The 10,152-nt window shown below is 39.5% G+C and overlaps 1 non-coding gene across 1 annotated transcript; it reads right to left on the reverse strand.

Moving 5' to 3' along the window:
* Positions 1-1,072: 1,072 nt before the first annotated feature.
* LOC141715997 (small nucleolar RNA R71) lies at positions 1,073-1,179 on the reverse strand. Its single transcript, XR_012572733.1, has one exon. It is a non-coding gene; the product is annotated as a small nucleolar RNA R71 (small nucleolar RNA).
* Between the last annotated feature and the right edge of the window lie 8,973 nt (positions 1,180-10,152).

Consider the following 10,152-nt stretch of genomic DNA (forward strand, 5'->3'; position numbering starts at 1 on the left):
CAACATAATTGATGCCTATTCAACTTCGATCTTAATTATGGATGCTTGGTAGAATGGTATTCGTGCAACGAAAGTTGGCGTTTATCAGTTTCGTGTTGTTCGATTAATATCATCACCATTACATGCTAAGGGTAATAACAATAACTATTGAATGAAGTAGTAATGAAGTTATGATCTCATGTGTGTTTAATATTTTTAATTCAAGTGTTTAATTCTTGTAGGTATTATTAGTTAATCAACCTTAAGTATTATTGTCTTGACATTGAAGAATAATCATACATTGGTGAGTAAGTGTTAATTAGATATAATTAATCAGAGTCTCTGTGGGAATGAACGAGAAATCATTCTATATTACTTGAGAACGCGTATACTTGCGTGATTTATTTAGCGCGTGCTTTGTGCCTAACAAGTTTTTGGCACCGCTGTCGTGGACTCGGTGTTAATTTGTTTAGTTTATGTACTTACCATCAGTGGTCATTAGGATTCATTGATTAAGACTTGTTACTTACTGCTTTCGGTTGTGTTTCAGGTACTCTAGCGAGCATTTATGCAAACACGTTCTCGCACTCGCAAGAGGAATCTGGATAAAGTTGAGGAGACAGATACAGCTCTTGACTTTCTGGAGAAGATAGTTTTTGAAGATTCGGATAAAGAGAGTGAAAAGAAAGAACCTGAAACAATGGGTGATCGTATAGTTCAAGCTGATCCAGCTCTTATGGACCTTTCTCGGCCTAAAATTGATGACATTCAGTCAAGCATCATTCATCCGGCTATTCAGGCCAATACTTTTGAAATCAAGTCGGGCACTATTCAGATGGTGTAGAATTCTGTTTCTTTTGGAGGTGTTGCGACTGAAGATCCCAACATGCATATCAGGAATTTTGTCGAGATCTGTAGTACTTTCAAATATAATGGTGTTACTGATGAGGCTATCAAGCTGAGGCTTTTCCCATTCTCTCTGAGGGACAAAGCTAAGGACTAGTTACATTCTTTACCAGCTGGGTCCATCACTACTTGGGAAGATCTTGCGCAAAAGTTTCTGGTGAAGTTCTATCTAATGGCCAAGATTGCAGCTATGAGGAGTGCTCTTAATCAGTTTACGCAGCAACAAGGAGAATCTATGTGCGAAGCTTGGGAGCGCTACAAGGAGATGTTGAGAAAGTGTCCACATCATGGTATGCCTAACTGGATGGTGATCACTGGTTTCTACAATGTTTTGGGGGCCCAATCTCGGCCCATGCTCGATGCAGCTTTTGGAGGCGCCTTGTGGGCCAAAAGCTATACTGAGGCCTATAATCTCATTGAAACTATGGCTGCAAATGAGTATCAAAACCCAATTCAAAGGATGACTTCTGGGAAGGTAGCAGGTATTCTGGAAGTTGATGCAGCTATAGCTATTGCAGCGCAGCTACATGCGCTATTTATGAAGGTCGATTCTTTAGCCAACTATGGAGTAAATCAAATAGCTAGTGTCTGTGAGCTTTGTGCAGGCTCTCATGCTACGGATCCGTGTTCTCTTGTTAATGAATTTGTTCAGTATGTGAATAATTTTCAGCACCCGCAGCAGCCTGTGCCCGCTATTTATAATCCTAATAACATAAATCATCCCAATTTTAGCTGGAGCAATAATCAGAATGCTGTTCAGCAACCATATCAGCAAGCTGCAAGTAAACAGTTTAATCCACCTGGATTCCAGCAGCCTCAGCAATTTGCTCAAAAGCAATCATATCCTCAACAAGGAGGTGTTGCTCCACCTTCTAGTGCTAATTTTGAGGAGTTAAAGATGTTGTGCAAAAGTCAGGCTATTTCTATCAAGACCTTGGAAAATCAAATTGGACAAATAGCCAATGCCTTGCTCAATCGTCAACCTGGCACACTTCCCAGCGATACTGAAGTGCCAGGCAGGAAGGAAGCTAAAGAGCAAGTCAAAGCTATCACCTTAAGGTCTGGAAAAGTTGTTGATGCTGAAAAAGTAAAAGATGGAGAAGTTGAAGTTGTAGATAAAGAAGAAAAGTAAAAGGAGAAAGAGGGTGAACCAAGCAAGACTACTGTTGAATACACTCTGCCTAAGCGATTGTAAAAATAAAAGCTGGACAAGCAATTTGGTAAGTTTCTGGAGGTGTTCAAGAAACTTCACATTAACATACCTTTCGCTGAGGCTCTGCAGCAAATGCCTAGTTATGCGAAATTCATGAAAGGTATTCTTTCATGGATGGTGAAAGTGGATGATCTTGATATCGTTGCTCTAACGGAAGAGTGCAGTGTCGTGCTGCAACAAAAGTTAACTCTAAAGCTTAAGGATCCAGGTAGCTTTACCATTCCTTACACCATTGGCAAGTTGTCATTTGACAAGTGCCTTTACGATTTGGGAGCAAGCATCAATCTGATGCCGTTGTCTATCTTTAAAAAGATGAATTTGCCGGATCCGAAGCCCACCTACATGTATCTACAATTGGCTGATCGTTCAATTACATACCCATGAGGCATCGTAGAGGACGTGCTAGTAAATGTGGACAAGCTCATCTTTCCTGCAGATTTTGTCATTCTGGATTTCGAGGAAGATAAGAAGATTCCCATAATCTTGGGAAGACCTTTCTTGGCTACAGGCCGTACCTTGATAGATGTGCAAAAATATGAACTCACTATGAGGGTGCAAGATCAAGATGTGACATTCAATGCGATGAAATTCCCTTCAGAAGATGAGGAGTGCTTCAAGGTGAATTTGGTCAATTCTGCAGTTATTTTAGAACTTGATCATGTGCTAAGGTCTGATGCCTTAGAAAAACCCTTATTGGGGGATTTTGACAGTGAAGATGACGAAGGCAATGAGCAGCTACAATATCTGAATGCTTCTCCTTGGAAATGAAAGCTAGACATGCCATTTAAATCTCTTGGTAATACTGATCTCAAGAATGCTGAGGGAAAGCTCAAACCATCTATCGAGGAAGCACATACTTTGGAGCTTAAACCATTGCCTGAACACTTGAGCTATGCTTTTTTAGGTGATTCATCTACTTTGCCTGTTATTATTGCATCCGACCTTTCAGGTAGTGATGAGGACAAGCTCTTGAGGATTCTGAGAGAATTTAAATCGGCCATCGGATGGACTATAACAGATATAAAAGGGATCAGCCCTTCATACTGCTTGCATAAAATTCTGCTAGAGGAAGGTAGCAAGCCGAATGTTGAGCAACAGCGAAGGCTTAATCCTATCATAAAAGAAGTGGTAAAGAAAGAAATTCTAAAATGGTTGGATGCAGGAATCATATATCCTATTTCTGACAGTTCTTAGGTGAGCCCCGTGTAATGTGTACCTAAGAAAGGAGGTATTACTGTGGTAGCAAATGAGAAGAACGAGCTCATCCCCACTCGAACAGTCACAGGATGGAGGGTATGCATGAACTACAGAAAGTTGAATAAAGCCACGAGGAAGGATCATTTCCCTCTTCCTATTCATTGATTAGATGTTTGACAGGTTGGCTGGTCATGAGTATTATTGTCTTCTGGACGGCTATCCGGTATACAATCAGATTTGCATTGCACCAGAAGATCAAGAGAAGACTACTTTCACTTATCCATTTGGCACGTTTGCTTTTCGCAGAGTTTCTTTTGGCTTATGTGGTGCACCTGCCACTTTTCAGAGATGCATGATGGCTATATTCTCCGATATGATTGGAAATAATGTAGAAGTGTTCATGGACGACTTCCCTATCTTTGGACATTCGTATGATGAATGCTTGAATAATCTCCGTTTGGTACTCAAAAGGTGTGTTGAAACCAATCTGGTGCTCAATTGGGAAAAAGTCACTTCATGGTGCAACAAGGCATCATTCTTGGGCATAAGGTCTCCAGTAAAGGTCTTGAGGTGGATAAATCCAAGGTGGGCATCATTGAAAATCTTCCACCACCTATTTCTGTGAGAGGAATCCGTAGCTTTCTTGGTCATACGGGTTTTTATCAGCGTTTCATCAAGGAATTCTCTAAGATATCTAAGCCATTGTGCAACTTGCTCGAAAAATATATGCCTTTCAAATTTGATGATGAATGCTTGGCAGCATTCGAGACTCTCAAGAAGAGTTTAATCACTGCACCAGTTATTACGACACCTGATTGGAGATAACCTTTTGAGATGATGTGTGATACAAGTGATTATGTCAGTGGGAGCAGTTCTTGGGAAGCGAAAGAATAATATCTTTCATGTGGTCTATTATGCTAGTAAGACGCTAAATGGAGCCCAACTGAACTACACCGCTACGGAGAAGGAGCTCTTGGCTATAGTTTTTGGTTTCGAAAAAATTTCAATCTTATCTACTTAGGACAAAGATGACGGTGTTCACTGATCACGCTGCCATCCGCTATCTGGTCTCAAAGAAGGATTCGAAGCATAGACTTATTCGTTGGGTTCTCTTGCTACAGGAATTCAAGTTAGAGATCAAAGATCGAAAAGGTACTAAAATCAAGTAGCTGACCATCTCTCTAGATTGGAAAATCCCGATTCTACTTCACATGATAAGACATTGATCAACGAATCTTTTCCGGATGAGCAGTTGTTCGCAATTCAAGAGGAAGAGCCATGGTTCGCAGACATTATGAACTATCTTGTTAGAAATATAATGCCTCCTAATATAAATGCGGCTCAAAAGAAGAAGTTTCTGTATGAGGTGAAGTGATACATGTGGGATGAACCATATTTGTTTAGATACGGAGCTGACCAGATCATCAGGAGATGTATCCCATTCTGTGAGACGGGGGGGGGGGATATTACGAGACTCTCATTCCACAGTTTATGGTGGACATTATGGTGGTGAAAAGACAGCAGCTCGTATTCTTTAAGTAGGTTTTTTCTGGCCTACATTGTTTAAGGATGCACATCAGTTCGTTTTAAGGTGTGATCGTTACCAAAGAGTTGGAAATCTTACCAGAAAGGATGAGATGCCTTTAAATGCGATGCTTGAGGTTGAGGTCTTCGATGTTTGGGGAATCGATTTCATGGGACCATTTATCTCGTCCTGCAAGAATTAGTACATCTTGCTGGCAGTCGATTATGTCTCGAAATGGGTAGAAGTCAAGGCTCTACCGACTAATGATGCAAAGGTAGTGTTGAGTTTTCTTCATAAGAAGATATTCACAAGGTTTGGAATGCCACGTGTTATCATAAGTGATGAAGGGTCGCAATTCTGCAATAGTAAGTTCACTTCTATGATGAAACTCTACAATGTGAATCATCACATTGTTACTGCCTATCATCCGCAAACTAATGGTCAAGCTGAAGTGTCTAATAGAGAGATGAAGCGCATTCTAGAGAAAGTCGTTTATCCGTCAAGGAAAGATTGGTCTTTGAAGCTTGATGAAGCTGTTGGGGCTTATAGAACAGCATACAAGACTCTACTTGGGATGTCCCCGTTTCAACTTGTCTATGGTAAGGGATGTCATTTACCTGCGGAGCTTGAACATAAGGCTTATTGGGCATTGAAGAAGTTAAAACTTGATCTAGATGCGGCTGGGAAGAAGCTAATGCTTCAGTTAAATGAACTTGATAAATTTCGACTTTAAGCGTACGAAAACAACAAAATGTACAAGGAAAAGGTAAAAAGGTGGCATGACAAGAAGCTATCGCCTAAGTCATTCATGCCGGGGCAACAAGTTCTTCTATTCAACTCTCAGTCTCCGACATTTTCCTGGAAAGTTAAAATCAAGGTGGCCTGGACCATTTATCATCAAAACTGTATTTTCACATGTAGCGGTGGCAGATTTTTTAGAATGATCCGGGCCAAGCATTCAAAGTAAATGGTCAGAGATTGAAGCACCATTATGGGGATATGACAAACCGTAAAGTGGTTAGTGTCATTTTATTGTCAACTTGATTGCATTACTCTACGTCAAGCTAATGACGTAAAAGAAGCGCTTCTTGGGAGGCAACCCAAGATATGAGACCATAGGACACCTTAGAATTTAGCACTTTATCCAAAAACCCAAAAAAATCAGAAAAATGTTGGCAGGAAAAAAATAATTTCCAGAGACCTTGCGGGAGCCCGCCTGTTAGGAACAGGCGGCCGCGCGCTGAGTAGGCGCCGCTTGCTGGTGCCAGGCGGCCGCCTGCACCCCTGAATTTTGAAAAAATCGTTTTCAGCCTATATAAAAAAACACAAAATAACACAAAACAAAAATCACATAAGTATATCACCACTATCCAACAATTTATTCCCCAATATTATTAACAATCTCCAATCCTAATTAAATTTTAACCCTAATTTTCCCTATAAATACATACAACCTCTACATACACATCCCACACACTTTCAACTCTACAAAATCTCTCCTACACACCAAACACAACTCTCTAACCCTTATATTCAGTTCTAATGGCCCCGAAGAGATCCCGAACTGTAAGGAGCAGCAGTACCATTTCGACTGCTGATTCTTCGGGGAATACTGCGGCGAGGCCCTGATTGTTGGATGGGGCTGCTGAAGAAGAGTACACCAACCTTCTGACTAAGCCTATTATGAGGGAGAGTGGGTTCTTGCCATCAGGGAGGGATGATGATTTGTTATCGATGATTGCTAAGAAGAGATGGATTACATTCTGTGAGTCATCTGAGGCGGTTCCGATGAGTATCGTTCGCGAGTTCTATGCGAACACCAAGGCCGACAAGAATGGGTTTTCTGTTGTTCGTGGGCTTATTGTTGATTATCAGCCCGAGGAGATTCGCGGGTAATTGGACAACGACAAAGGAAACCACTGGAGGAGAATTGGAATAAAAAGACCCCTGAGGACTTTGATATGGACTTGATTATTGCTACTCTCTATCGGCCGAGGCACAGTATGGAAGTTCAAAAAGGGAACCAACGTATTGTAATTTCCTGCTGTCGTAATGAAAGGTATGCTCGTGCTTGGAATGTATTTATGTGTGCTAATATTCTTCCTTCTGTGCATGCACGTGAGGTTATAGTGGAAAGGGTGAGGTTGTTATGGGGAATTCTGAATGAAGAATATTATGTGGACCTTGGTGAGTACATCTACCAAGGGATTTTGAAGTTTTTGAGGGGGAAATTGCATTACTCTATCCCGTATGCCTCTATTATCACAAAGCTTTGCAAGGCATGTGGAGTCCAGTTGATGTCTTATGAGCAGCTACAGATGTCGACCGTTCCTATTGATTCATCGACATTGAATGCGATGCAGGAGTGGATGGGTGGAGAGCCCGAGTCACATGGTTTAGGATATCACCTTGCAGGAAGGAGTTCCAGCAGCTGGTGCTACCATGGCTAGGACCAGTCAGGCTCAGGGAGAGGCAGGTCCTTCGAGAGCCCAGGGAGAAGATGGTTCAGGATTGGCTGATGTCCAGTACATGAGGCTTTCCAGAGGATGGATGCGATGTATGAGTCGTAGAGTCGGTTTGCGTAGGAGCTCACCCAAGCACTTGGGACTGCACTTAGAGGCCTTGGAGCCGACATCTAGTGGCCCGTTTATGGTGAGGATTCTGCTTATCCACCTCCTGACACTCCACCCTCTTAGGGGGGTGATGATGATGATGATGATTCGTCTGAGTACGTATACCCTGTGTTCCTTTCTATTACCTTCACTGTGGACAGTGAATATTTTAAGTTTGGGGATGGTAGTTAAGGAACATATTTTTCTGCGTGTCATGTAGTTGCATTTTCATGTTAGTTTAGTTCATATAGTTGTATATTTTTGCCATATAATTTTTTTTATATAAGTTTTTTGATTTTATAGCTTTATTTATCATGTCATATAGCTCATGCATATACCATGATCCCTTTGTGTTGCTTTACTGATTAATATGTGATATTGATGCTAGTGTAGTGATAGCGTTAGAGTGATGTTGAATCTTGTTAGGTTGACATGCATGCTAGAAATACTTGTAATTTCACTAAGTCTTAGAGTACATTTAAGGACTAGATTATTGTCATGGTTTGATGATTTTGAGGTTAATCTATTGCTTATGCTTAGAATGCATGATAGGCTCTTAATGATAAAAGACATGAAAAGATAAAAATTGGAAAAAATTGGAATTCATTTCTTGTTGTGGCTAGGCGTCAAATGGCTAGTAGTCGGCTCGTATTGTATACGAGTAGTCTAGGGTTGAGCAAGATGGAGCGAAACACACTTGCTCAGAAATTGAAAAAAAAATAGAAAAAAAAGAAAAAAAAAGAAAAGAGAGAAAAAATATATGGTTTAATGCACAATTGATCACGAATGGGCTCTTTGTTATTCGAGTTATTAAGTTCTTAGGGGACATTGTGCCTAGTTACCTAAGGTTTTTATAGTCTGGGATCCGCTAACTTAACGCTCGCTAAATGGGTACCATTGCATAAATCTTTTGTGGACCTCACTCATTGCACGATCAAATAATCATTTGTTTATGTGTTAAATAAAAGGATGATTCCGTAATAAATTTCAATAATCTTGCATTGTTATAAGTCATTTTGTGTCTAGAATATATTCTTCGTAAAAGCTTGTGATTGCCTTGAGGATAATTAAGTTATGGTGATTGATCTATTTTCGAAGCATATCTGTTAAGCATTCGCACACACCACATTTCTATTTGTATGTTCGCTTGCGTGATTTGATTGATCTTTAGTCGCCTAATTGCATTTGTTGATATGTCATGTGTTGGTTGGTTTAGTCATCGCGATGTGGATCGTTGCATTCATATAGTTTGCATTCATGCATGTTTTATTCTGAGTTTGAGTCTGTGATGCTTGAGGACAAGCATCGATTCAAGTTTTGGGGTGTGATAAGTGGCATTTTATGTAATATCCGGGATATATCGTGTAATTATTTTTGCTAATAAATAATTATTATATGTGTTCAGTATCTATTCTAGGAATTATTTGTTAAGTGTTAAATGTGTTTGGATGTTTAAAAATATTATTAATTGAGTATTTTAATTTTTATATGTCCAAAATAAAATATAGATAATTGTCATATTTTCCTAATTATTTTTATGTTGATTTATGAATTTATAGGAATCATATGGATTTTATAAAATCATTTTCCGGGTATTTAAAATCTATTTTATAACAATGGGAACCAACCGACGTCATCCGTTGTTACGATTTTATAACCCGAAACTCCTCCGAGAACTCCTTCCTAACCTAATTGTAATATTCCGAGCATTTTCCATGTTTTGACTTTTTCGATCCGGCGTACGGTTTGTCCTGCGCGGGTCCCGACAGCAACATTTTCGATACAATATTCGTTTCGGTAAGTCAATAAAACTCGTATTTTCGATAAACGGGATCTTTTTATTAAACTATCAGAATTATCACCTCGTAGTACGTGTAATCAGGCGTTGAGACCAAGACCGCAGTACAAATTGTACTGATTTGGATAATTATCCCGAAAATCGATACCGTTTGGATCAGTTTTTACAAATAAACGTACCGTTTTATATCCAGAATGATCCAACGGGATACTAATTTCCGTAAATATAAATAGCCTTTTACCGTATTTTATTCCGTATCAAAATCATTTGCAGTCAGCTACAAATATAATTTTCCAGAGAAAATACTTATATTCATATAATCTTCTGAAAATCAAACCAACTTTTGGAGGTGTTATTGATCTTTGTTTGGAAAGCTCGAGTAACCAATTTGAAGGTCTTGAAGGGCTCTATCAGATTTTGTGATCCATACACCTGCAAAAATCAAAGTTTATTTTCTGGAAATTTGTTTATTTTCGAATTATTTTTATTAAAAATATGAATTTTTGTTCGGATGATTGTTTGTATGATTTGATGATTGCATGTTGTAGAGCTTATTTTCCTGATGATTTTCATATGTCATACGTCTGATTTGGAGTTCAATAAAATGCTCAAACGTGGGGCTTTTTTATTGAAGAACCCGTATGAATGTTTTCAATTGAAATTTGGGGCCTTTTTGATTTAGGGGTTATTAGCTGTTGATTTATAGTGGATTATGTTCCTTATGAAATTTGCAATCGATTGGTATATAGCTCGTTAACAGAGGATTAGTGAATCGAAGGGAGTTGTCTTTTTAAGTTTTCGATGTTTCGCCGGAAACCGGCGATGTTCTTGGCCAATTTCCGGCCAGGACAGGGATGATTGATGTGTTTTGATTGCACGAATAGATTCCTGGTGTTGTGTAGTGTAAATCTAGAGCAGATGG

This window comes from Apium graveolens, chromosome 3 (assembly GCF_009905375.1).
Source record: "Apium graveolens cultivar Ventura chromosome 3, ASM990537v1, whole genome shotgun sequence".
Taxonomy (NCBI): domain Eukaryota; kingdom Viridiplantae; phylum Streptophyta; class Magnoliopsida; order Apiales; family Apiaceae; genus Apium; species Apium graveolens.